The sequence below is a fragment of the Syngnathoides biaculeatus genome, chromosome 6 (genome assembly GCF_019802595.1).
Source record: "Syngnathoides biaculeatus isolate LvHL_M chromosome 6, ASM1980259v1, whole genome shotgun sequence".
Lineage (NCBI taxonomy): Eukaryota > Metazoa > Chordata > Actinopteri > Syngnathiformes > Syngnathidae > Syngnathoides > Syngnathoides biaculeatus.
In genome coordinates, this window is record NC_084645.1 from 21,969,171 (window position 1) to 21,996,235 (window position 27,065).

The following is a 27,065-nucleotide window of genomic DNA, read 5'->3' on the forward strand; positions in this document are numbered from 1 at the left end:
TGCGGTCGTCATTATCTGCGTGTGGCAAATCTTCCACGGCTTCGGCACGTGCGTTCCGTTCCCTTTGGCTCCCGCGCTCCGAGCTTACAGCGGGAATAAAAGAGCCCAAGGCTACGACTTGGCTTCACCTTAAAAAGATAAATCCGCCATTTAGAAAGGCTTGCTCGGAGGAGGGGAGGAATTAAGAGAACTGAGGGAGCGAGATTGCATTAACATCTCCGCCAATACGGCATCACACGGCACAATCGGCTTATCTTATGATCTACTTTCTTTATGAAAAGCGCTCCTCGAGATGGTGGTTCAGGAAATGCAACATTCTTATGGATTCAAACACACGTTTAATTGGCCTAAATGCGGATGCCGTCTCGCAGTAATTCATCGCCCCGGTTAAATTTGGGAGGGTGGGTGATTGGGGGGGGGTCTTTTCATGATCTTGGGGGCGTGAGTATCCAGCACCACTGAGGTTTTCCTCCACATCCCAGGCTACACGTTCCATTTCCTCCAAGCAGACATCACAGTCCCAGTAATTACACAACTCCCATTAAGTCAGGGGCTCGGGGTTGCGGAAGAGAGAGAGGTTGGGGGTGGGGGACGCTACTCCCTTGACATTTCTTCAGCGAGAAAAATTAAATTCCATATTTAGCATGTGGCATGTGAGTAATGGATATGGTGGTTCGGAGAGGCAGGGCTTTGCTGATGAATACCGCACTTTATCCGGCGCGACCGCCGTAGCGCACGAAGAGAAATAACCGCGCCAACGCCGACGTGGCTGAGCGCCGCGCCGTTGACGTTGCGGCTTCATCATCGTCAGATTGGCAAATGTGCATTAGGGCCATGTCGTTTTGGAGGCGAACGCATGCATCAACCACACGTGGCTCATTAACGTGCTATTATGTTGGATTAGCGCTGTTCATCTTGACATTGTTATGGATTAAAAGCATTATTTTCAATAAAGGAGACATATTCTGCATTTTGTCTCACGATTTAAAAAAAAACTTGATCTTTATCTTTGCAAGCCGACTTGCCAATTGGTGTGTTGGCTTCGACGCTGGCTTGGCTGCTTTAGAGTGCCTCGTTGTCAGGCGCGAGTGTGCGCGGGTCGCAAAGACAAAGTCAAAAGAAGGACGAGGTTGAAATAACGTCTGACGTTCCATCCGACGTGTGCTTTCCACCACCTCGTCGTCACGGCAGAAACAAACCCTTGGTGACCCGATATCCAATTTTCCAGCAGGAGGCTTTAAGCGAATATAGTTTCACGGCTCCATCTTGTAATTTAATATTTCGGCATGAGAACGATGATTGACAAAGTAGGATCCGTTTTCTCAGGTTGTAGAAGTGGTGTACTGTGTTTGATGGACAGTTGAAAGATGAGCATGGCGTGGCTGCGGCACATTCAGTGGACACGGCCACAGCGCTTTAGAGCGGACATGATAGCTTGTCCCCCCCACCCAAATTTTTTAACGTCATTTCATATAAGCTGCAGTTTTTTTTCTTCGCATCAGTCTAATTTGACATAGTTGTCAACAATCGGGTCCTGTGTGGCGTGTCAGATTTACAAGAATGTAATAATGCGGTGTGTGACTTTTGTTACTATAGCGATCAGGTGCGGAGCTAGCACATTGCGAGGAAGCTAGCGGCTATTTAAACTGTGATTTCCGATCTGTGCATCCTGGCTGCTCAAAAAGATGGACACTTTTTAAGAGGTTCAGGCTTGTTTGTCATTGCTAGGTAAGATGTCTTGAAACAGTCTCCAGACTTCGGTCCTTGTCCACTTGGCACTTTTAATCCCAGGCGAGGCGCAAATAAGATGGTTTTAAATGTTTCCTTGATGCTGTCGGCGCTTGGGTGCTTTGTCTCTTACTTTTTTCACGAGTGGACACACCACTTCATTAGCCCACAATTTACACTTGTCACTGTTGTTAGTGGTGCATTCCTGATTTGAATGGCGCCCTTGGTGAGCCCCCGCTTATGGCATCGACCCCTACCACCAGCCAATGAGACCTTTGTTCCTGGTTAGCTTGCGTTTTAAATAAATCACTCCGCAAAAGAGAGCATACAGCTGGCCATTAAGCTAGTGAGCCATTCTTTAGCCAACATTGTTGTTGTTTGTTTAAATAGCAGTCACTGGGATTTGACGGGCGCCCGCGCAAATCTGCACGGTTGAGCATCACCCGCGTAAAATTTATGACAAGTAGAAATACATAGAAATTGAAAGATGTCGCCTATTTTGTGTAGTCTTGACCAATGTTCTCTCTAAGCTGCGCCACTGCGCAATTGCGCACTTGTCGCACACTCTCAGCGCACGTGAAAACCGATCCAGCGCAGTAAACCACAGCCTCTTTTTTTTTTTTTTTTTTTTTTTTTTCTTCCCCCAACACTGAAGCACACAATCTCCTTCTACTTCCTAGTTTACCTGACACCGCCCCCCTCCACTCTTAAAGAGGTACACTCATGATTACAAACAGAACACACACCCGTAACTTTATATCTACGGGCATGACTGTTGGACCACACACGTGACTTTATATCTGCGGGCATGACTGACCACACTTGTACATTTTTAAAATGTGAGTGATTTAAATACCCTACGTGCAATTTTGGTTTTATGTTTAGTTTGACGATAAACATAAATTGGGACATAATTGTTTTATGTGGTGCCATGAAATGTTGTAAGATATGTGCCTAAGCTCAATAAAGGTTAGAAAACGTTGCATAAGTGGATGCAAGTGAACTCATCACGCGCATGTTTGTGAGTGTTTGGGTTTTTAAAGTAGCCACGAAAAATATGCACTTGGTTACAACAGCAGCCTTGTCAGGAGAAATCAGTATTTCTCCGTACAACAATGGTGCAAAATTTTTCTCCTCTTTTGGTCCGCCCCTCCCGAAAGACAATGGTCAGAATCACGCTTATTGTTCGACGTGCTTTAAGTGTGCCTCGGACGTCAGTGTAGACCAAAAAAAAAAAAACAAAAACGACGTTTTTCAGCCTATCAATCAGTTGGGAATGCGTTGTAAAATTCACATAGGCGCTGACGTCTAATTCATTCGTCAGTCCTTGTGGTCCCTCTCGCACGCGCGACGTTAATAAAGGCGAAATAATGCATGAGGACGGTGGAGGGGGAGCTTCCTCCGCTTGTCTCATTATACGGACGCTCGACAACAAGAACGCGCCCAGGACGATTTTTCTCCGTGGATCATTCCCAAGTTCACGTGTCCTTGTGACGTTTTTATTTTCTTGAAACGTGAACAACGCTGCGTTGTTGGAATCACAAGTGACAGCGTGTACGCACGCATTCAGAACAAAGGTTACAAATAACACTCGGGGTACTGTCTTGTACCTGTAAATACAGTATGTGCCTTGAGATACAAGTGAAATGGTTACGTCTTTTGCTTTGACCTGTGACATTGGCAGTGAGCTCAGTTGATCTCACACAAGGCAGTTCGGCAAAAAGTGAACATATCTTAAAAAAAAAAAAAAAGAGGCTTCAAAGTGTTTAATGCAGGGATGCCCAGACTTTTTTTTACTCCAACATCTACTTTTTAAGAAGCCAGCCTCTCGTGAGCTACCGACGGGGGGTGATGACGATGCTCCCTAATCGTTCTAAGGTTAATGTTATGTTGCCTCGTATATGTAAATACAGAATTAGCTTTTTGTGCATTGTATTGTCTGTGCTTTCATCCTGGATCAGGCTGTGCCAAGGTGGAATTTTAAAATGACACACCATCTCATCCTGCACTTTCTACTTTGGCTCCAGACCAGACCTTTCCCACTCGGAAAAGAGAAAATCTCATCCAGTTAAACCACTTTTTCTTCAATTATTCACATACTCCGACAGTTGTTGCATCTTCTCCATTAATATCAAAAGTAAACATAATCGGCAGGTCTAGCTCGTCTTTGCTCTACGTTGCCTAGACTCTGTTGCTAACTAAAGCAGCGGTGGTGGACCCTGTCATTATAAAACACATTGATTGGCTGCGTAAGTACTGTAACATTTGCAATTATGAGTGTACGGAGGGTGTAAAGTAAACTAGGAGAGAGTGTGGCGGGGCTGCGGTCGTTGTTAGAGAAAGTTCCGTGTGCTGCCTAAAAGAAACCAGTGGCTTTTTTACAGTACGTATGTCCAGTCATCCGTCACTCATGGAATCACATTTCTAAATGCCACAAACTGAATAGCTGTATGATATACTTTCAATTTAGACCAAGACTGCCTCGTGATTGACGCATTGAGCACCCCTGTTTTAATGTCACAAGTTGCAGAAAACAGAGAATTACATGCGGTGTATTTAAAACACCCGAAGTCCGCTGGCTTAATGCTAACATACAAAATATTGGAAAAGTCTGTATCGCCCTAATGTGCCTTTTAGTTTTAGGGTTATCAATTGATATTTCGCTATGACAGGGCGGCAATGCAAATGTGATAAAAATGACAAAAATGCTGCTCGTAATGTCAACAAAAACATCCGAATGTTTCTCAAAGGGGCACCACAATGACAAGGTGGACAAATACTGATGTGTGCAAATGTTTGCCAATTCAAAATATGATTTCTTCTTCCATTTGCACGACGACTGAGTGATTCTGATGAGAACGCCGAAGCCACTTTTAGAAATCACTTCTAATTTCCAATAAATAAGGCTTTAAAAATGAGGCTTTGATACTGGGAACAGTGAGCTCAGTTGAAAATTGCGACCAGTGACAAGCGCTGACAAGGCTGATCATTAACAATTTGTGTAAATATTCCCTGAATATGCATTCCTTTTATTTTCTTTTAATCTATTCGTGTTCTTCTTGCATTGTTTGAAAGTCAGTAATTGTGTGTACATATTTAATGTACACACAATACATGAATACAAATTAATGTTCGCATTCGCTATTATTGTACCGTTTTATAGCAGCACCACTGATTGGTTATGTACAAATTTATTATTTATTTTTATATATTTTTCTGCTTCTGTTTTTATTCTTGCAGGACCTGATGTTTTTTTTTTTTCCCCCTAGACAAACAATATTAGTATTTTAGCGTTCTTGTCTTGTTAAAGGCCAACAGTGTCTTGGACTTAAAATACTTTTGTATTTGGAACTTGTTTTCGTGAAAGTCAGACAGTGGTGGTCAAATAAGTAATAAGAAATATGACAAATTACAGCGGTACCTTGACTTATGAGTGCCCCCACTTACAAGTCTCTTGAGTTGCAATTCTCTCTCTCAATTTTTTTTAGCTTTGTGTTGCGAGCAAAACTTTTAGTTGCACGTGTATGGAAGTAAATTAGTGCCACCAGGATTTGAATTTGAAATATAAAGTAATCACATTTTCAATAGTTGTATTTCAATGTAACTTTTCAATGTTAACAATTCAACTGGGTACAATTCGGTGTCTAAAATCGACCGTCCGTGCCACCAGGCAGGGTTACTTCAGGTCAGAACCGAACTGCCAGCCAACCGCAGTTACGCCTTTGTAGTCATGTGACATCACATGCTAAAAATTGTAGCCAGTTGAATTTCACACAGTGAATTGTAGCAAGTATTGAAAATGTGACCACTTTACATTTCAAATTCAAATCCTGTTTTCTGTGGCATTTCAAATTCAAATCCTGGTGGCACTAATTTACTTCCATAAACGTGAACGTAAGACAGTCCACCACTAGATGGCAGTAAACTTGACTACATTCAGCCACGTGCAATTCACGCGGTTTCCTCGTAGTGAAAAGTAGACATTTTTCCATTGTTTTCTGGTCGCAAGGTCCTGTCTTGATTTTTGTGGTGGTATTTTGTAAAATATGTATTTTTCAATCCCCAGGTCTTAAGAAAGTAGGTGCTGAGAAGAAGCAGATTAAATCCTTTGAATGAAAAGTTAAAATTATAAAAAAAATATGAGAGGGCTATGCGCGTAGTTGATTTGGCGAAACACTACAAGCGTAGTACTTTTAACACATGTACAACACTGTCGCGAAAGGCTACAACAACAACAACCCAAAGTATTAAAGTAAAATATGGAGAAGGCAAAAACACAGTGAAGAAGAAAGTTCAGTAAAAGGCAAAAGAAAAAAAACATACCAATTAATGAAAAATGTTTTATATGGAAGTAAATATGTGCCACCAGGATTTGAATTAAAAATGCCACTGAAAATTGTATGTTGTAAAATTCACATTATTTCAAAGTGATCCCACTTTCAATAGCTGTATTCCAGTTGAACGTTTCAATCTTATATCGCCATGTGAAAAAATTCAACCTTTAAAATTCAAACGCAATATTTTCAGTCCCCTGAGATTCAACTGGCTACAATTCGATGTCTGAAATTCACCGTCTAAAATTCAGTGTTAAAAAGGCGGGGTTACTTCAGGTCAAAACCCGACACCCAGCCAATCCAGTTACGCTTTCTTAGTCACGTGACGTCACATACTTATGTTTATTCTCATTATGATATTGGTGCATATATTTTTTCAATATCGCATTTCTGATCCGTCACATATTTCTTACTAAAAGCAATTGAGGGGCACAATGGCTTCATGACATTTACATCCATTTTAATGGGAAAAGTTGATTTAAGATCAAATTGACGTGACGTTCAAGCTTGGTTGGGGAAGGAATGAAATTTTGTCAATCAAGGGAAAAACTCAACTTTTAAATGTCAGTAACTAGTAATAACCAGTGCAGTGCAAAGCCTACTCTCTCGATATGATATCCAGACAGAGCGGTTCTCGAACAGATGAGTTTTTAACAGCTCGTCAAAGCTTTCTGCTGACTCTGCACTTTTGGTGACAGAAGAAATGGTTCCTCGGACAGCTCCGAGTCGAGGCCCGCTTGGGTTGGTTTCGAACATGTGACGGCTCGCAAATGTGAATTTGTTTGGCCATATTTCCTCAAACTGAACAGCTGACTCAGAATCAAAAGTTTCAAGCTTTATGTTTCCAACTGAAAAAACGGTGCCTTTACAAAGATAAGATCAGTACCGTGCTACATTCACTTACCAGCAAGATGAGAAGCCCTAATACCCAAATAAAAATGTGAAATACAGGCAACTAGTACACTTTGTTTATTTGTCTTTCCATTTGATTTTTTTTTTTTTTTTTTTTTGTACATTTCGATCACGGGTCTTTATGCGTGTAATTTCTTTCAAACTCTAGTTGGAGAGCGCACAGCGCGCCGTTGGTCCACTTCACACAGGCGGCCACTTAGCGTGAGTGGGGGGGAAAGGGTTCATCAAAAAGAGTGCAATGAAGCACTATGACATTAACTTCAAGGGCTTGCCATTCGCCGCAAAATTTTCACTCGACACCTTCGACGGGACGATGACTAAATTGAACTTGACAAAGAAACCTGTGTAGCTACCCGCGTAGCTACCTGGGTATCAGGATACCGAACGACCTTCCTGCTTACCTGCCTAACTACCTACCTAGCTAGCCGAGCTTCTTTGTGCGCAAGCATTACTTTAGAGTTTAGAAAATAAGTATTTGAACACCCTGCTATATTGCAAGTTCTCCCACTTAGAAATCATGGATCGGTCTGAAATTTTCATCATAGGTGCGTGTCCACTGTGAGAGAGATCATCTAAAAAGAAAACTCTAGAAATCACAATGTATGATTTTTTTTTTCATGATTTATTTGTGTGATAGAGCTGGAAATAAGTATCTGAACAATATCAGCTACAATTCTGACCTTCTAAGACCTGTTAGTCCGCCTTGAAAAGTCCACCTCCACACCATGTTTTATCCTGAATCAGATGCACTTGTGTGAGGTCGTTAGCTGCAGAAAGATACCTGTCCACCCCATACAAGCACTAAGACTCAAACTTGTAACATGGCCAAGACCAAAGAGCTGTCCGAAGACACCAGAGACAACAATTGTACAACTCCACACGGCTGGAAAGGGCTACGGAGAAATTGCCAAGCAGCTTGGTGGGAAAAAAGTCCACTGTTGGAGCAATTATTAGAAAATGGAAAAAGCTAAACGTGACGGTCAATCTCAATCGGAGTGCGAGATGTCACCTCGTGGGGGCTCAGTGATCCTTAGAAAGGTGAGGAATCGGCCCAGGACTACACGACAGGACTTGGTCAATGACCTGAAAGGAGCTGGGACCACCGTTTCCGAGGTGACTGTTGGTAATACACTAAGACGTCATGGTTTGAAATCATGCATGGCACGGGAGGTTCCCCTGCTTAATCCAAAATTGAACTTTTTGGTCATAATTACTAACTGTTTGGAGGAAGACGAATGAAAGTTCCATCCCAAGAACATCCCTACTGTGAAGCATGGGGGTGGTAGCATCATGCTTTGGGGGTGTTTTTCTGCACATGGGACAGGACGACTGCACTGTATTAATGAGAAGATGACCGCGGGCATGTATTGGGAGATTTTGGGGAACAACTTCTTTCCCTCAGTCCAGAGCATTGAAGGTGGGTCGTGGCTGGGTCTTTCAACATGACAATGACCCCAAGCACACTGCCAGGAAGGCTCGGTAAGAAGTATATCAAGGTTCTGGCGTGGCCGAGCCACTCTCCAGACCTAAACCCAATAGAAAATCTTTCTTTCTCAGCGACAGCCCAGAAACCTGTCTGATCTAGCGAAGATCTGTGTGGATGAGTGGGCCAAAATCCTTGTGCAGTGTGTGCAAACCTGATGAACAACTACAGGAAACGTTTGCCCTCTGTAATTGCAAACAAAAGCTACTGTACCAAATATTAACATTGGTTTTCTTAGGTGTTCAAATATTTATTTGCAGCTGTATCACACAAATAAATCATGAAAAAAAAAATCATATATTGTGATTTCTTGATTTTTCTTTTCAGACTATCTCATAGTGGACATGCACCTAAAATGAAAATTTCAGACCCCTCCCTGATTTCTAAGTGGGAGAACTTGCAATATAGCAGGGTGTTAAAATACTTATTTTTTTCACTGTATATTCATTATGTTCTACGGGCGCATCTGTGGACCTAAATTCACACCAACGGACAATTTAGTCTTGAACGAACCAAACCATTGGGATGTCGAACGTTCGTCCAACAGAGAGTCGAACCTAGATATCCTGCCTGTGAGCCAAAGATTCTAACCACTAAGTTCCTGTGTTGCTCTTGAGGAATAATTGATTCCGAGTCCCAGATTTAAAAAAAAAAAAACACACACACACACACTCCCGTAATCCTGACCCATTTTCCAACAATTAAGGAAGAGCCTACTTAGAAGCCAACAGCACATAAACACCATCATAAATTGGCATCAGCTTTGATTAAAACAGATTTGCCGCATTGATTAGTGCGCTTCGCAGGTGCCTTTTAGCCGAATCCATATCACGTCACGGCGAGGGGAAAAACAACAAAACGCGTTCCCCCTTCCGCTCCGTTGACAGCCAGGGGTCCTGCCGAGGCGCGTCCTCGTCGTCTCCCTTTAAAACAGCAAAGTTGTCGTATCAGGGAATCAAAGCGTGCGCGCTCGCGTGTTCGGCGTCTGGTCGGCCCGTTTGTTTACGCGCTCGCGTGCTGCCGCAATTGTGCGAGGGGAATCATCCACAAAACTGACTTTTTTTTTTTCCCTGTGAAATTCAACTCAAGGATCTCATTTATTGTCTTGCGTCATAAAGCCAGAGTAGGTTCGTAATTGAATTACAGCCCCCCCCCCCCCCCCCAAAAAAAAAAAGGCAAAGCACAGAGAAAATGTCTGTGATTTGTTTGCATGCTGGGAATCACTTTCCTGTGATAGTCAACAAAGGCTTTTTTTTTTTTTTTTTTTTTTTTTATATATATCCCTGCCTGCTCCCACATGCTGTTTGCCCACAAGAGTGTCTGTTTACTTTGTGTTCCCAGCATCAGAAGACACACAAATACACACTAAAGCGCCCACTGGTGCACCCACACGCCCCCCCCCCCTCCCCCACTCCCCACTCTCCCTCCCGTGGCCCCCCACCACCCTCAGCTCGTGCCACCGTTGACTGAGAGTGACATTCAAGCGTTTTTCGCTCTGCGGGGAAACTCATTAAAGAATGCTTAACACTGTTGTCCAAACGGCGAGTGGGTGTTAATGAGCGCCGGCGGAGGACATGTTGCGGGTCGCTCCAGGAAATGGGGACGTTTTCCGTACGTCCGTCCGTCCGTCCCCCCGCAACCCCCTCAATGATATTTCAAAGAAGCCATGCACAAAAATACAGAAAGAGCACTTATTGTGGGATTTACAGTTGTCCCGAGACAACGTGGAACTGGAACAGTAGTAAAAGCAATTCCCAAATTTTATTACAAATACCAATAAAGTAGCTCACGGGTGTCAAACTCAAGGCCCGGCGGACCAGATCTGGCCCGCTACATGATATTATGTGGCCCGCGAAGCTAAATCTAGTGTCAATTTCTGTGATTCTTGTAAAAATCTGTACCAAAATTTCTAATTGTCATATATCTTAAATGGATAAAACTCGAGGTAAAAACACATTACCCTTGATTTCTGATTCCAAAGTAGGTCATAAATTATGTAAATATGGTGAGATGATTAAACATAACATGGAAGTGTAGCTGTACGAAAAGCAATTCCAAAATGTTATTAAAAATACCAATACAGTAGCTCACAGGTGTCAAACTCAAGGCCCAGGGGGCCAGATCTGGCCCGCTACGTGCTATTTTGTGGCCCGCGAAGCCAAATCTCGAGTGTCAATTTCCGTGATTCTTCTAATAATCTGGAACAAAATTTCAAATTGTCATGTATCATAAATGAACAACTCAAGGTAAAAACACATTACCCTTGATTTCTGATTCCAAAGTTACTTCATAAATTATGTAAATATGATGAGATGATTAAATATAACATGGAACTGTAGCTGTAAGAAAAGTAATTCCAAAATATTATTAAAAATACCAATACAGTAGCTCACAGGTGTCAAACTCAAGGCCCGGCGGACCAGATCTGGCCCGCTACGTGATACTATGTGGCCCGCGAAGCTAAATCTCGTGTCAATTTCCGTTATTCTTGTAAAAATCTGTACCAAAATTTCAAATTGTCATATGTCATCAATGATGAAGTTGAGGTTTTACAAGCATGTTTGTGTTACCAAACATGAATAGTTGAAAAACACATTACCCTTCATTTGTGATTCCAAAACTAGTTCATAAATTATATAAATATGATGAGATTAAATATTTTTGTTTCAAGGTCTTAACGGCCCGCCGAGGGAAACCCGAACGACAATGTGGCCCGTGAGAAAAACGAGTTTGACACTCCTGCAGTAGCTTGTGTGCCCCCTAAAGATGCCCCCCCCCACCACCACCCCCACCACCACCACTCTAGCGTCCATTTTGATGTACAACTTGCATATATCAAATCAAACAGCACATTTCAAATGTGCTTTTTGGCGATGCTTTTCTTCTCTTTATCTTACTGGACATATTTTGTTTTATCACGGGCATATTTTTTAAAAAAAGTAGTAATAATCCTCTCAAGCTCGTTTCTATGATTAATCATTTAGTGGACGAGACCCCCCCCAAAAAAATCATCAAGCGAATTGTTCCGGCCAAGGGTCCTCTTTTATTTTTCACGGTTTTTTTCAATATTTTCATTGGTCATAGTTATGTAGATTTGTGTATATATACATATTTTACTATTGTATGTGGCAAAAAAAAAAAAAAGTGTTATTTGGCATTTCTTTGCTGTTGTTTTGTTACTGAATAAACACTGATCGCGATCAGCACCAGATGACGTACTTGGGACAGTTACGTGCCGTCATATCGCGTTGATTTTCCCATCCGTATTAATGTTTTATATAAATGTGACGCGGTAACTGCAGTATTATGAGGTGGATTAAGTCAGATAATTCCCCAGCGAAGGGTCAGGTAGCAAACGCAGGGCGCGCCGCCTGGTTCACGTCAGCCACGTGGGATCCGCTCGCCGTGTTTGGGAACCCGAGTAGAAATATGGCACACAGTAGTAGCTGTCATCTTGCGAGTTGAGGAGTGCAGCGGAGGAGGGCCCGGGTGTTTGTCAACAAAAATAACAACGTTGCCTCTGCGAGCGGCGTCTTATTGCGACGCTTCACCCGTCAGGCTGTCACAGTGAAAATTCAATTTATGGACGCGCATCCTCCTCCGCTCTTAAACCTCTGAACTCCGTCCCGTCGCGCTGTGTGGAGATTCATTCCTCGTCGTGCGCTCCACACAAATCATGGAGTGTTACCGGTTAAAGTTGGGGGGGGGGGGGGTCGACTTGCAAACAAGAGCCGTGGTGTTAACCGTGGATGTCAGCGGTATCCTTAAAGCATTTTTTTTTTTTTTTATAAAGCTGATCCGGAGCCAGCCGGCTCGGTGCTAAATGAATATAGTCAGAATATTATGAGACTATTTTGGATGCTGACTCATGGAACAAAAACGCCTCCACATGAATACACTTGAATCTGTTGGGCATGTTATCAACCTGATCCCAGATGTCCCTAAAAGCTCTCTGCAAACATTTTGACAAAACAGCCGGAGCTTCTTTTGTGTTCGGGGATCTCAACGAGGGCTGCGAGAAAACAAACCACCCGTTCACCTCGGCACGTCGGAGAAGCTCGTCGGCCAAACAAAAAGCAAACGCGTAGTTAAGGTGAACATAATATTGGGAAACAAATCTCATTTCTAAGCGTATGCTTCAGTTTTCGTCAGTGATGTTTCTGTTTAATTTGTTCGACAGTCGGTCAGTGAGTTGGTTCAACAATGTGTTGATCAGTCAGTCAATCGGTCAGTAGTTAGTCGTCGTTAGTTGTTGGTTCTGGCAATGCGTTATTGAGTCTCTGCGTGGAGTGGAGAGTGACTGGTGAGTCACAATGGCTCAATCAATCTGTCCGTTGGGCAATTTGACCTTCATTTAATTAGTCAGTCCGTCCGTCTGTAATTTATTCGGTCAGTGAGTTAGGCAGGCAGTCATTGACAGTAAGGTAGTCAGCAAGACAGTCAATAAGTTATTAGTTAAGATTCATTGATTGGATTGGTTGCTTACAGCCACGCTACCCTGAGAACGCCCGATCTCGTCGGATCTCGGAAGCGAAGCGGGTTTGGCTCTGGTTAGTATTTGGATGGGAGACCGCCTGGGAATACCAGATGCAGTAAGATTCTCTCCCCGGCTAAAATACAGAGGGGTTGCGTCAGGAAGGGTATCCGGCGTAAAACCAGTGCCAAACATCTGAGAGCTGTGGCGACCCCTAACGGGACAAGCCGAAAGGGAAAGAAGAAGAACTGATTCAATCGGTTAGAGAGTGTCACTGATGGTTTACTGGTACACAAGGCTGACTTTGGTGCGGCCAACGTGGGATAGAGTCCCGCCCAGCGATGGTGTCCATACAAACCCTAGGACTGACTGACGACCAGTTCAGGCTGGAGTCTGTCTTTTGCCTGAAGTTAGCTGTGTTCATTGTGTGGATAAGTGGCTTGGAAAATGGATGCAATGGGTAGTTAAGAGAGTCAGTCATTCATTCAGTCAGCCAGTCCACCGATTAGTTATTGAGTCAAGTCAGTCCATCAGTCATTCAATCAGTTGATTCAACATTTACCGAGTAAATCAGATAGTACGGCAGCGAGGTTATCTGTCAGTTCGGGAGTCAGGCAACTCGGTAGTGTGGGAGGTAAATCGGTCTGTCACGCAGTTATTCATTCTTTCAAATCATTGATAAGATGGTGCGTCAACCAGTCACTTAGTTTGACCTTCTTTCAGTGAGTGAGTGAGTGAGTGAGTGAGTGAGGGGATGACTGGGTCAGTCACTCACTCAGTCTTGGGGTGGATCGCCGGCAGTCAGTCACTCGCACCGGATGCCTTTCGACTGTCCAGGTGTCCGCCGGCTCGACGTCTCCGCCGCATTAGCACGATGTCGTCGTCGTCCCTCGCGGCTAATGAATGGCTGCCGATTTGGTTTCTGCTTTTGTAACAAACAACACCTTCCAACAGACAGAGGAGACTCCACCCAGCAGCAGCCGTCCGTCCGTCCGTCCATCCGTCGCCCACCCACCCTCGCACCCGCATCTGGCGCTCACAGGGGCCTTCCGTCATTTATCTGAAAGACTCGAAAATCTGCATTTTCGCTAACTGTAATAAATTCACTCTGCCTGAAATTGGGCACAGTCACTCACTCTTCATCTTTGGCAACAACACACACACGCCATCCGAATGCTTTCATTGAAACTATTTTTGGACTGGCCAACACTGAGACTTCGATTTTTTTTTTTTTCCTTCCATTCCCTCATTTGTCTTTACGTTTTGTTATTTTTTTTTTTTTCAATGTGCTGACAGCAACTTTTTGTCACACCTCTTCCTCAATTCCATGCAGTGCACACTGTGAGTTTTGCAATGGTTTGAATTAATGAAGTGCAAGTACTGGACTTCAGATTTGTTCTGGGACACGTGTGCTTGAACATAACTGAGAGAGAGATTACGTCACTCAGGGTTGAGATCTTGATTGGATGATTGATTGAGATCTCGGGGACTTGTAAGGCGGAAAGAAACACGGCAGCAAAATGAAGGAACGTTCACGGTGATAGGCTAGAGATTCGGAGAAGCACGATGAAATATTTTGATGTAGTCTGCTCCGAGAGGTTTTTGTGGCAAAAGCCACTCGCCTCTGGCGTTCACAAATTCTGATCTGTAGGGAAGGCTCGGTGGACGACAAGTAACTCAGCTAAAGTCAACCATCGCAAATGGACATAGACATACCAAGTCACGGCCTTTGACCTTCCACATCCTCTGTTCTCGACCACAATCCGTTCCAGAAGGCGGTTCGAGAAGTGATTTGTTCGCAATCCGAATCGATATTCCCCATTGCAATTAATGGAAAAAGAAATAATGCGTTCCAAGTCTAAAAAAATAGCCCCTTTTAAAGCATTTTTTTAGCTTTTCCTGAGAATAAGCTGCATAGTAGAAATACATGTATAGTTTAAATAGTTTATTTAATGAAATAATTTAAGTATTTCTTTTTTGCTTAAAATGTTTGCTTGAGTAGTGGAGTAGGCTAGAGTGGGAGTGCATTGCCGTATCTGTAGTGACTCAGCCCCCAGCCTTGTAAATGTTGTTTTTTTTTTTTATTAACAAAAGTGCAAAATAGTTGTGGAAATTGATTTCTTTTTTGGGGGGGTTCAAGGGTGGTGAATATGAAAGCTGTTCAGGGGCCAAGTCGACTGACACGTTTGAAATGAAATGCAAATGAGGCGCGGATGCTGATTAAGGAATCTCGGACGGTAACGTGCGTGCACTTCCGCTCACTGTGTGACTGTCTGTCTTTTTTGTTGTTGTTTTCCTCTCTCTCTCTGCTCGCCGCATGTTCGACTTGCGCCAGCCTCGAAATCACTGCAGTGCTCACACATTAGCCCGAGGCTACACAGAACGGCGAGGGGCGGGTTAGGGGGATGGCGCCGGCGAGGACTTTCGAGCAAACAGCTTATTTTTTTTTAACAATCATTAAATGGAGGGAGGAAAATCTCTCGGGGTGATTTTTGTAACAAGCAGAGAACAAGAGCTTTTATAGAGACCGACTCCCATAACCTTTTCTGGAACCGACTCACAACTGACAAAAGACAGTAAAAGCCTGGTTTGGAGCACGTTTAAAGGAGACATCCGTCTGTCCATTTTCTGTGCTGTTTATCCTCAATAGCGTGAGATGGAGTCTCTGCCAGCAGGCTGTTTTCTTGGCTTCCTCCCACATTGCAAAAAAAAAAAAAAAAAAAAAAAAATGCTTGCTAGATTCAGGGAAAAATTAAATCAGCGATGCAAGGTTGGTAGTCTGTGCAGTCCAAGGGTTTGCCCAAAGTCAGGCGGGTTAGGATAGAGTTGCATAATCATATTTTTTTGCACCCAAGACAGAGTGATTTTGAGTACTAGCCGATACTGATTACCGATCCGATACCTCGGTGACGCATTCTGACCCATTGTGGAACTCAGTTTCTGACCAGAACACGTTGATCGTAAAGTCCCTCCACTGGCTCCCAGTTAGCTTTAGAATAGACTTCAAAGTTCTGCTACTGCTCTATAAATCACTCAATGGTTAAGGTCCCAAGTACGTGAAAGACGTGAATCAGAATTAGCTTGAATGGTCAAGTGTGTAAAAACACACAAGGAATTTTTCTCCGGCAGTCGGTGGTGACCTGGTACGACATTCAGAACAAAGAGCAAGGACCAACGTAGCAACAAGAACAAAGAACAAGAGACTTTTCTGTTTATAGGAACTATTCCTTTTAAGTCGTGCAAGATGTGAAATCTTGATTTAGAAACCGATAAGAGAAAAGCGTGTTAACGTCCCACCAGACCAGCACAATGTCAATTGTGCAAAGGGAGCAGAAAAATAGTCGGTTCTCTGATCTATGGCGCGTTCCCGACGGAAGGAGCCGAAAGAGCTGGTGGCCAGGATGTGGAGGATCCGAAAGGATCCTGCCTGCTCTGGATCTAGTTCGAGTTGCGTGCAAGTCCTCACTAGTGGGTAGCGTAGTGCCGACAATCCGTTCAGCTGTTTTAATTATCCGTTGGAGTCGGAGTTTGTCCTTTTTTGTGGCAGCCCCAAACCAGACTGTGATGGAGGTACACAGTACTGATCGGATGACCGCTGTGTAGAACTGTCTCAGCAGCTCTTGTGACAGGCCGTGCTTCCTCAGAAGCCGCAAGGACTACATCCTTAACTGGACTTTTTTGAGAATGGACTTAATGTTCGTCTCCAATTATATTGCCAATGCAATATAAACCCAGTGGGACTCTGCGATCTGCAGACTCGCATCAGATAGTGGAGCAGAGTCCAAAGTAAACATGATGGCAATGAAATGGAGTTGCCCAAGTCGGGCCCAAGTCTCGAATGTTCTTAAATCCAGATTCAAAACTCTTGTTTTTTTTTCCCTCATACTTTTTAGAGCATTTTCACTGATATCTTGCGCTGTTTTTTTTTTTTTTTTTTTTGTATTTGCTTTGCTTTCTGACCTTTTTAGAATTAATTGAATAACAATCTGATTTTATTTTTTTTTTTTAACCATTGCTGACCAGCTAAAAATGATATGATAAACCGTGCATTCTGATCACACGACTGGTTCAGGATACAATGATAAGGACGGGCACTTTGGAAAAAGGATGGATGGACGGGGAAAAACAGAATAGTAACGAAAACGCAGACAACCACGTGGAAAACTAAATAGCTCCAAAATTGGGTGTTCGGAGCTCCCTAAATTAGAATCGAACACTCGAAAGAGTTTTAACCGTGCATCCGCAAGGGTACAAATGAAGAGATGTTTTTCAAGCTGGGCTAAAAATGATCGATGTTGCCGTGCTTTATATTATGTACAGATTGTATTAACATTTGCTGAAGATCATCAGACTACGCCAATTCATCGTTTTCATAGCAAAAAAAAAAATTGCAGGTCTGAGTAAATGAATGCTATTTTCCTGAGATTCATCAAAATGGATTCAGAAGACGTTCTGGGGAACGGGGTTCAAATCCCAGTAGGCAAGGGGAGACCTCGCAAACTCCACGCAGGTGGGGCCGGGATTTAAACCCCCGCCCCTCAGAACTGCGAGGCCAACGCTTTCCAGCTGCTCCACCGTGCCGCTCGTACCAGCGAAAACATTTTTTTTTTTTTTTTTAAATAACAACCGTGGTTGCGCACACGCGCGAGACGGCGAACGAGAAATGGGTTGATGACGTCAAAGCGCGCGCTTGTAATTCAACGCGTGCGGCGGCGCGTACGCTCGCTGCAGAGAAGATGATGGAACATTTATTAGATTTATTTCATTTATTATTATTTATATATTTATTTAATTTAATTTCTTTGTATATTATTCAATATTTATTTATCGGGGGGAGGGGGGTTTGACCTGATCGCCCACCAAGAGAACCGCAAAAGTTGCGCGGGTTCAAATAAGACCCTTTGAAAACCCCTCCAAAGAATCTTCTTCTTCTTTTCCCTTCGGCTTGTCCCGTCAGGGGTCGCCACAGCGTGTCATCTCGGATGAACGCATATTTGTTTGGCGCAATACAAAACCCCAATTCCAACCAAGTGTGGACGTGCTGCAAAATGGAAATTCAGACAAAATGTGATGATTTTGGAAATGCTTTTCAAGCATTAATTTTAAAATACTACAAAGAGGACATAATCCATTTTCAAACTGATGAATGTTATTGCATTTTGTGTCTCCTTGATGCGGGAACAGTTTTTTGTGCAATATTGAGTTCTTACATTGATACGATATATGGCGCTCAACCAACTTAATACTGACACACAATCATTATCATTTGTGCAACATTTAATAGGTGGCCACTGTTTATTTCGTGAGGCACGTTTTAGATGAGATGAGAAGAAAAATCAAAAGATTTTTACTGCTTTTAAGACACAAAGAGGGAGAGAGGGGAGCAAAAGCGAGGACTTCACATTCATCAGTATGCAAAGTATTCGCAAGCTAAAGTTCCATCAGTCATTTTTTTTTTGATACCACATGAGGCTGGATACTGTCAAAAACGAGGCGTTCAATATGTTCATTTCATAATTCCTATTCATTCCTCTTCTGCTGTGGCTCAACATTTAAATAACTTTCATCAGATTTCACGGCGAACGGACTGACATTTCGCAAAATTGCCGTGCCTTTATGAATCCCTCCTGACCTACTGTATGATTTTTTTTTTTTTTTTTTTTTACTTACTTAGTTTATATTACAAGTCATCCATCCATCCATTTTCTTAGCCGCTTATCCTCACTAGGGTCACGGAAGATGAGGGAACATTTCTTACTGCAGGCTTGTGAAGTGCCCACATCGGAGGGTGCTTTTTGACCTGATCGCCCAACCCCAAAAGTTCCATCCATTGATTTTCTTAGCCGCTTATCCTCACTAGGGTCGCGGGGAGTGCCGGAGCCTATCCCCGCTGTCAACGGGCAGGAGGCGGGGTACACCCTGAACTGTTTGCCATCGAGACAAACAGCCACACCCACAATCACACCGAGGGGCAATTTCAAGTTTCCAATTGATGTTGCATGTTTTCTGGACGTGGGAGGAAACCGGAGTACCCGGAGGAAAACCACGCAGGCACGGGGAGAGCACGCAAACTCCACACCGGCGGGGCCGGGATCGAACCCGGGTCCTCAGAACTGTGAGACCAACAGCTGGTCCACCGTTCCGCCTGTATTACAATAAGCCAATTTGTATCTGAATATGAACAACGTCACTTTTGAGCCAATATCAGCGAAGTGTGTTCACATTTGACGTCAGCGACTTGCAGGATTCAAACGTGGATTTTTGTTCCATGGTAGCATTCTTTATTCTTTCAAAAAAATAAAATTAAATATCGTCACTCGGTCAAGTTGTCTCATCAGCTTCTGCGCGCAGATATTATTCATTACCATATCGAGAGTGGCTCCTTTTATTTGTAAAAATTGCTTGCGAATGCTTTTATTATTATTTGTTTTGTTTTTTTTTCCGTTTCAAATGAAGACGCAGCACTCGCGCAGGAAATGGATTGTTTGCAAATGGCGTCCTTGGCGTTTTGGGAGCATTTGACAGACAAGGTAAGCCCTTCGGGCCGCACGGACCCGCGTTTGGCTCGACGAGCTGCCACGTTGGAGGCTCCTCCGCCGCTCTTCGGGCTCCCCAGGGACACAACAGCAGATGAGGCCTTTTTCTTCGGTATTGATTCGCAAGCGTGGTTTACCGTTGCACTCGCGGTCTTTCAATTGCTTTACACACAAGGCCAATTTGACTGGATTGTTCTGAACCTTAATGTGACGACTCACAAGGAAGGAGACAGTATTCCGACGGGAAAATAAGAGAACCATTTTTAATCACTGGAATAAGTTTAGAAGCATCGTGGACATAAAAAAGTAATGCACGGCTACTTATTCATCTTTGGTATTTTTTTTAAAATTTGAAACCAGAATGGTCTTTATATTGCCAAATATGTCAAAAACACACAAGGAATATGTCATTTTTCATGCCAGATGAGTGAGATGAACAATTCTCAGGAATATAGTCTTCATCCTCTGCATAGAATAAATATCAGTAACATTTACCACTGTTATGATGCCCCCTGGTGTCCAAGATGCGCACATCAGAAGGAGCACAATGTGCGGGTGTGAGGCCCTGAATTAAATTTGTATCTCAAGGCTAAATGAAATGAATAAATGAACTAAAATGTCATGACATTAATCGAAAAAAAAAAAAAATCAAAACAAAAAAGTTGAAATGCAAAGATTAAAAAAAAAAAATCACGTTATTTAGAATTGTTTCCAAATTTCGAATTTCCAAAAATCTTAAAAGAATGACCTTATAACATTAAAATTTGTCCCGCTCAACGCTCAAGAAAAATGACATATTCGCATCATATATTTGGTAAAGAAAAAAAAGCTGTATTATCACATCTGAACAGCAGCTAAGCAAACATGTATTTGAATATAACATTATGATTTATCCATCCATCCATTTTCTTAGCCGCTTATCCTCACAAGGGTGAAACATAATTGAATCATGAAATGTTTAAATAATTAGCAGGTAAATGACTAAATAAACCCAACGGCTTTATTCTCGTCATATTTTGACTATTGCGGTCATCTTAACTTCATTTTTTGTAATTCCACGTCTCCGTTCCCCTACTATGATTTCATCTCCCTTCAAGATATTATTTTAAGATGTAATTCACGTTCACGAAACAAACATTGAACTGAAAAGCTTTGCAGCCGAACCAAACGGAGGGCAATCCATTTTTCCTTTTCCGAGCGAACTATTCCGAAGAAAGATTGCAGGCTCCCCGTCCATTTGTTACTTTGACGTGTGGAATATTTCCCCATCGAACGGACGTCTTCATAAGGTGGCCGCACACGACGAGCCCGCCGTCATGCATCCTCCTTTCCTCCCGCGAGTGGCTCATCGCCAGCCGTTCTTCACGCCAACCTTTGCTCCGCTTTATTTTCCCGCGTGTTTGTCTTTCATTGACGTTTTCCGCCCCGCCGTGGGCACGGCCAAACTGTCGACAACAAACAGACGAGGTGACGGATTTCATTCATTTTGCTGCTTTCCATAATTTTACATATTACGATCTGTGCATATGAGGGTGCGGGAGGGAAGGGTGGGGCGCCATGCTATGGCATAAACACAAATCTGGCTGTAAACGAAGTACTACTTTCCAAAACTCCCACTTAGCTGTGGGCGGTTAGTCAGTAAAGATCCGCTGATGATTGTTTTGATGAAAACAATATGATCATGTGCACAATGTTTGGCCATGTTCATCAACATATATATATTTTAATTGCTTTTCTTGAATGTGGTTCTTTAAATTACAAAAAAAAAAATGTAACTTCTACTTTGAACGGGGATGTGTCTGCAAAGTGAATTTGAATTCCATTTATTTGCAAACCATTCAAAATGCTTTCTTGGACTTTGCTTCATAATTATCGTAATTTCTGGCCTCCAAGCCGCGTCTTTTTTCACACGGTTTCAACCTTGCGGTTTATGCGGTGATGCGGCTAATTTGTGCATTTTTTTTTTCTAACGGCCGCGAGGGGGCACTCGATCGGAAAAGGTAAGAATGAGATCGGTGGAATATATGTGCCGAGGAAGTGATTTTTATCGGCCCTGTTAGCGCTGCGCTAGCGTTAAACTCTCTCTGTACCGTCTTTTTTTGTAAATATCTTGTGTTTGAATGTGGGTTGGAATGTGGGCACTTGCGCCTTTTACACAGCTGCGGCGTATGTATGTACCAAATGGTATTTCCTTTATAAATGTACTCGGTGAGGCTTATAACCAGGTGCTCTCTGTGGGCCGGGAATTACGGTAGCTCCGAGAGCTTTGTTACTTGGTGTACAATCACATTCAGTAACAACAAGTTGCGGTTCACTGCCAAACCTAAGCGACTTCGCCGGCCTAAAGTGGTCGCATATCGTCGTGGGGATCGGGCCCTGTACACTCGCACTAGAAAACAGCTGATAAAAGAAATACAAATTGCAAAGAGGGATTCTGCACCAAAGCTGGAAAAGCGCTAAGGACTCCAAATCAGTTAGCCACTCGCACCTGCTCCGCTTGCACAATCGAGTGAACGTTGCAGCCATAAAATTCAAAGTTAACGTGCGCGGATGTGACGTATTACGTGCTATTTCCTCATCAGATGAGGATAAATCCGAGAAATCGACGCCGGCATAATTGCATGATTGTGTCACAACGTAAGCGAGCCTTTGTTTGCGCACGTAATACGTCACATCCGCGCACGCAGGTCATGTGACTCGCCAAAATGACGGCGCCCGTGAAAATCCGTAATTGCCGTTAAAAATCTTCTCAAAACACCATTAAATGATATCAGATTAACCTCAAATTTTGAAGGTACAATACTTATGACATGACCTAGTAATACATTGTTAATTGAGCGACCGGACTTGCTTTAAAATGCTAAATTTTAATCAGTTTGAACATTAGATATCTCGTCTTTGTAGTGTATTCAATGACATATAGCTTGAACAGTATTTTCGAATGATTTCATTGACGTTTAACATAACGTCTCGACTGCATTGGAATCGGGTTTGAAGAAGAGAACATATCACAATCCAGTGAAGTGACCGGGGCAAAATTACCCCATCGTTTTTAGCCATATTTAGATGATAGGTGGATCACTTGTAACTAACAACAGACTCCCAGACAGTATCTATGAGCCACCCTGGCCGAAGCCGGCGGGTACATCGACACATTTAGCACCCCTGACTTAACGTGGGCAGAACTTTAGTTACATTGTGAGGGGATTACGTCCCCCCTTCACCCCCAAACTATTTTTTTTTTTAAAGTAGCTGTATACAAACCCGCCTGTCATTTGGAACCCCCGAAGCTCTCGTCCTTTGCACCCGTGCAATCCATTTTTCACGACAAACCGTGTCTTTTTGAAAAGTATGAAGAGTAAATCCATCTTCCCGAGTATTCGACCAATATCCTGTAACACAACGAGCCGGCATTTTGGCTAACACGTAAGAACAAAGAGCTACTTCCCGCAGGTTAAACTAGTAGAAACATACGAGACCGCTTGAGTGTGCGTCTGCTACTAACGTGGCTTCCTGTTTCTTCTCAAAACAAATCCCTCGAGAGGATTTTCATGGCGGGAGTTACAAAAAGCCGCATATGTCAAAATCATGTTTTGTGGTGAAAGAAACGGATGGGTCCATTCCGGCTGCCATTTTTTCCCCGTTAATAACATAGCGTACTAAAAATCATGCATTTCACGACAGTGGGGGCTTAACCTCATTAAGCCCCCAAAGTTAAAAGTTACACTCAATCACACAACAAGATGGCTCTTCGATTGTCAGCGAAATTAGCAATTCAAAAGATTTCATTTAATTTGAAAACCACGTATAGCGACATTTCCGTCCGCTTCTCCGATTCAAAGGTATTCTTCAAAATGCGATTTTTTTTTTTTTTTTTTTTAATTTCTGGTTGAGCCAATGGACAAAAAAGGAATTGACAGAAAATGTGATTGTCTTCCTTGAATGCTTTTGTCTTCATTCATATGGAAATACAGTATGTATCCACGTGTGTTGACTTCAGACGCAACTATTTGTCTGCTCCGTTCATTGTTGGAGCGCAGCGGCGGCAAATAATTGGGCCAATTTGGAGCAGGTTGCGGAGTTAAGATAAGGCTTTTGTCGAGGCGTTCAAATGAAAGGCGACGACTCATTCAGCTCATTCGTTTTTTTTTTTTGTTTTTTTTTTTTTTGACTTAAAATTCACGACGCACACAAAGCAAAAATGAGATTCTCCCCGTGTGTCAAATGCTCAGTTTTTGACCCTTTTTGTTGACACGTCCCACAAAAACACAAATCTTGGCCGCACTTGCGCAATCTCATGTGATTGGATTCTGAAGCTGCATCGGAAATTTGGCCTTTACCCAAATAATATTGCTTTAGCACTGTGGGATAAACAGAACCATAAGTGTACTATTTTAGTTAGCAGTAAGATAATAATAATTATTATTATTATTGGTGGCGCGGTGGAGCAGCTGGTAAAGCGCTGGCCTCACAGTTCTCAGGTCGTGGGTTCAATCCCGGCGTTTGCATGTTCTCCCCATGTCTGTGTGGGTTTTTTCCGGGCGGGCACTCCAGTTTCCTCCCACATCCCAAAAACATGCAACATTAATTGTCCGTAGGTGTGATTGTGAGTGTGACTGTTTGTCTCTATGTGCCCTGCAATTGGCTGACGACCAGTTCAGGATGTACCCCGCCTTCTGCTCCATGACAGCTGGGATAGGCTCCAGCATGCTCTTGACCCTTGTGAGGATAAGCGGCTCAGGAAACATATGGACAATAATTATTCTGATTAATAGTAATAGCAATGCCTCACAATTTGAATTTAAAATCACTATTTAAGTGAGTTCCATGAACATATTTGGAGGGGTGGAGCATGTACCGAAAATAATAAACGTGAAAAAATGTTGTTGAATCATATCGAAGCGACAGTTCTGGTGTAAAACTCAATTCCAATCTGGGGGGTGCAGAAAAAGCTCATTTAATCTTTGAAGCAAATACATGTAACACTCTTTGTTTGATGTTTACTTTGACAGTAAACTTAAACTGGAGTGGCAAAAACGGCTCGAAGCCTCTTTTTGGACGAATTGGTCCGTATCGCAAATATTTACAAGTCGCATGCTCGATTCCTAAATTGTATCCACGCAGTCCCGTGCAAACAATGTATCCGCACTCAGCTTCATTACTTTAATCGTGTTTGGTTTTTTTTTTTTTTTTTTTTTCTTCCCCCTCCAGTGGCCTCCAGCCGTGAGGTCGCAGGAGACGAGCTGTTGCTTCAAGATGCTCCAAAATCCATTCACGGATTTGCACCGACTCCCGAGGCTTGTGATTGCCGATCTGTGCTCGTGTGTGTGTGTGTGTGTGTGTGGTGTGTGTGAGAGAGAGAGAGAGAGAGAGAGAGAGAAAGAGATTTATGTGTGACAATCTGCCCAATGTAGTGGAAAGAATGTCAAGTACACTTGGCTGTGATGTGTTACCATGTTGGCCCCGGCCCAGCTGCGGTGCCGGCCATTAAGCTGCTTGTCATCATATTAATTAGTCTTGTCATGATAATTTGAGTCTCCATGGTGGCCGAATGGAAACCCCCCCCCCCGCCCCCGCCCCCTCACCGACCCTTGCCCCCTATCCCCCTCCCTCTTCAGGACACATCTGGAATGTCTGATTGCCTCCCGATTAAAACAAATAGAAGAAAGCCCGTCGCCGCAATTGAACTGGCGCGTAAAAACAATATAATTGCTGGACCGCCGAGATATCAAATGAAATTAGCGTCGCATGATGCGGGCGTGCGCGGACGAGTAAACAAAATCGCTTGGGTCAGTATTGTAATGTGTCGCTTTAATGAGATGACGGCGTTATTGGATGTGTTATTGAGCAAATTGGAGTAAATGGAAAACACGCTACATATTTTTATTTATTCATTTATTAATATGAACAAGCCATCCGGCTGCATTGAAAACAAATATTTATTCAATGAGGATGGCGTCTGAATTTAAATTTTCTCTGGGATATAAAGTCAAAGTTAATTTGAGGAAAAAGGGTGTTCATTATTTCATGGAATTCCCATTAAAAAAAAAAAAACAAAACTTTTTGTTGGGTAAAAAATGCCAAATATAAAATAATAAATAAATAAAAATAAAAATGCCCAACAAAAGTTCTATTTTTTTCCCCCTGAAAAAATATTTTTTTGCTCAACACAATTCTGAATATTATGCAAATAAAATTATTTTTTTTAACAAGGAATTTACTCGTTCAAAGTTTGTTTGTTTGTTTTATTTAGTTTTTCCTCCAAAAATGACTTTTAAAAAGACTTTTAAAGGCAAGAAAAAAAATTGCACATCACTCTAACGACATTGCAAGTTCATATGTTCTTGTTGGGTTATATTCTAGAATGTAGAGATGGCGAATTTGGGGTTTTCGTTTGCTTCAGACTTTTAGAATCCATTTTTTTTTTTTTTATCCCAAATTCTACTCGCGTCTATTTTGTAAAACACGTCTTCACGCACAAAAAAAAAAAAAAACATTCCAAGCAGCACCCTGGTGACCTCACAAATATTAGTTGAACCCCCGGAAGTGGAAAGGTGGCGAGGCCACGGACGCGACACGCCGCTTCACAATTGCCGGCTTGAATCAAGCGATTGGACGTGAAAAGAAATGTAATGCGCTTTGATTTTTTTCGATTGCGGCCGCTCATAAATTGAACTCGACGCGCTCGCCCTGCTGCGGTGCGCCAGGCATGAGGAGGTTAGCAGCCTGTTGCCTGCGGCTCCTCATTGTACAATACGCTGTGACCACTCTTTTCTTGTCCAATTACTTCTTTTGCTGAGCGTCCGTGTGGACCTGTGTCACTTTCCTGCGAGGTGTCGGCACCGTCGACCTCGTGGAAGCTTTCGAGCAAGAGTGGCGCCGTTTCGGTTCTTAAAATGTCCCGTGCGACTCGTTCACTTGCTGAAAAATGATAGAGCAGATCTTAATTTGTGCACACGAGTGTCCATTCATCTATTCTTTACCGTTTAGCGCTTCATCACAGGTGTCAAACTCGGGGCCCGGGGGCCACATCTGGAACAACTGGAAAGCATTGGCCTCACACTTCTGAGGTCCCAGGTTGAATCCCGGACCCGCCTGTGTGGAGTTTGCATGTTCTCCCCGTGCCTGCGTGGCTTTTCTCCGGGCACTCCGGTTTCCTCCCACATCCCAAAAACATGCATTCGTTTGAGACTCTTAAATTGCTCCTAGTTGTGATTTTGAGTGGTCTCAACTAGTTTAGGGTGTACGCCGCCTCATGCCCGTTGATAGCTCAGATAGGCTCCAGCACTCCCGTGACTCTTGTGAGGATAAGCGGCTAACAAAATGGATGGATTTATGTTGTTCGTAGTTGTAACGGTCCTCTGAGGGAAACCATTAAAGCAATGCAGCCCTTTACAAAACTAAGTTTGACACCGCTGCAGTTTCTTACGAACAGCCGGTTCTAATTCACACCTTTGGACAATTTTTCTTGACAGTGGCTAACTATTTGCAACGTACGAGGAAGCTTCAGTAGCTGGAGTAAAACCTGGGCAAGCAAACACCACACGAGAGGGCCAGAGCTGAGATTTGAACCCCGGACCGCAGAAGTGTTCAGCACG

The 27,065-nt window shown here is 43.0% G+C and overlaps 1 long non-coding RNA gene and 1 pseudogene across 2 annotated transcripts in view; both read left to right on the top strand.

Moving 5' to 3' along the window:
• Window positions 1-19,446, top strand: part of LOC133502542 (uncharacterized) — a 90,907-nt gene extending 71,461 nt beyond the window's left edge. The window contains exon 5 of one of the 2 annotated variants that reach the window (XR_009795498.1): window positions 19,388-19,446. This is a non-coding gene — a long non-coding RNA (uncharacterized LOC133502542). Of the gene's footprint in view, window positions 1-13,885; window positions 13,954-19,387 lie in introns of those variants that run through there. The other variant, XR_009795500.1, reaches the window with a different exon arrangement.
• On the top strand, window positions 12,938-13,056 carry LOC133502806 (5S ribosomal RNA; annotated as a pseudogene).
• Window positions 19,447-27,065: the final 7,619 nt, after the last annotated feature.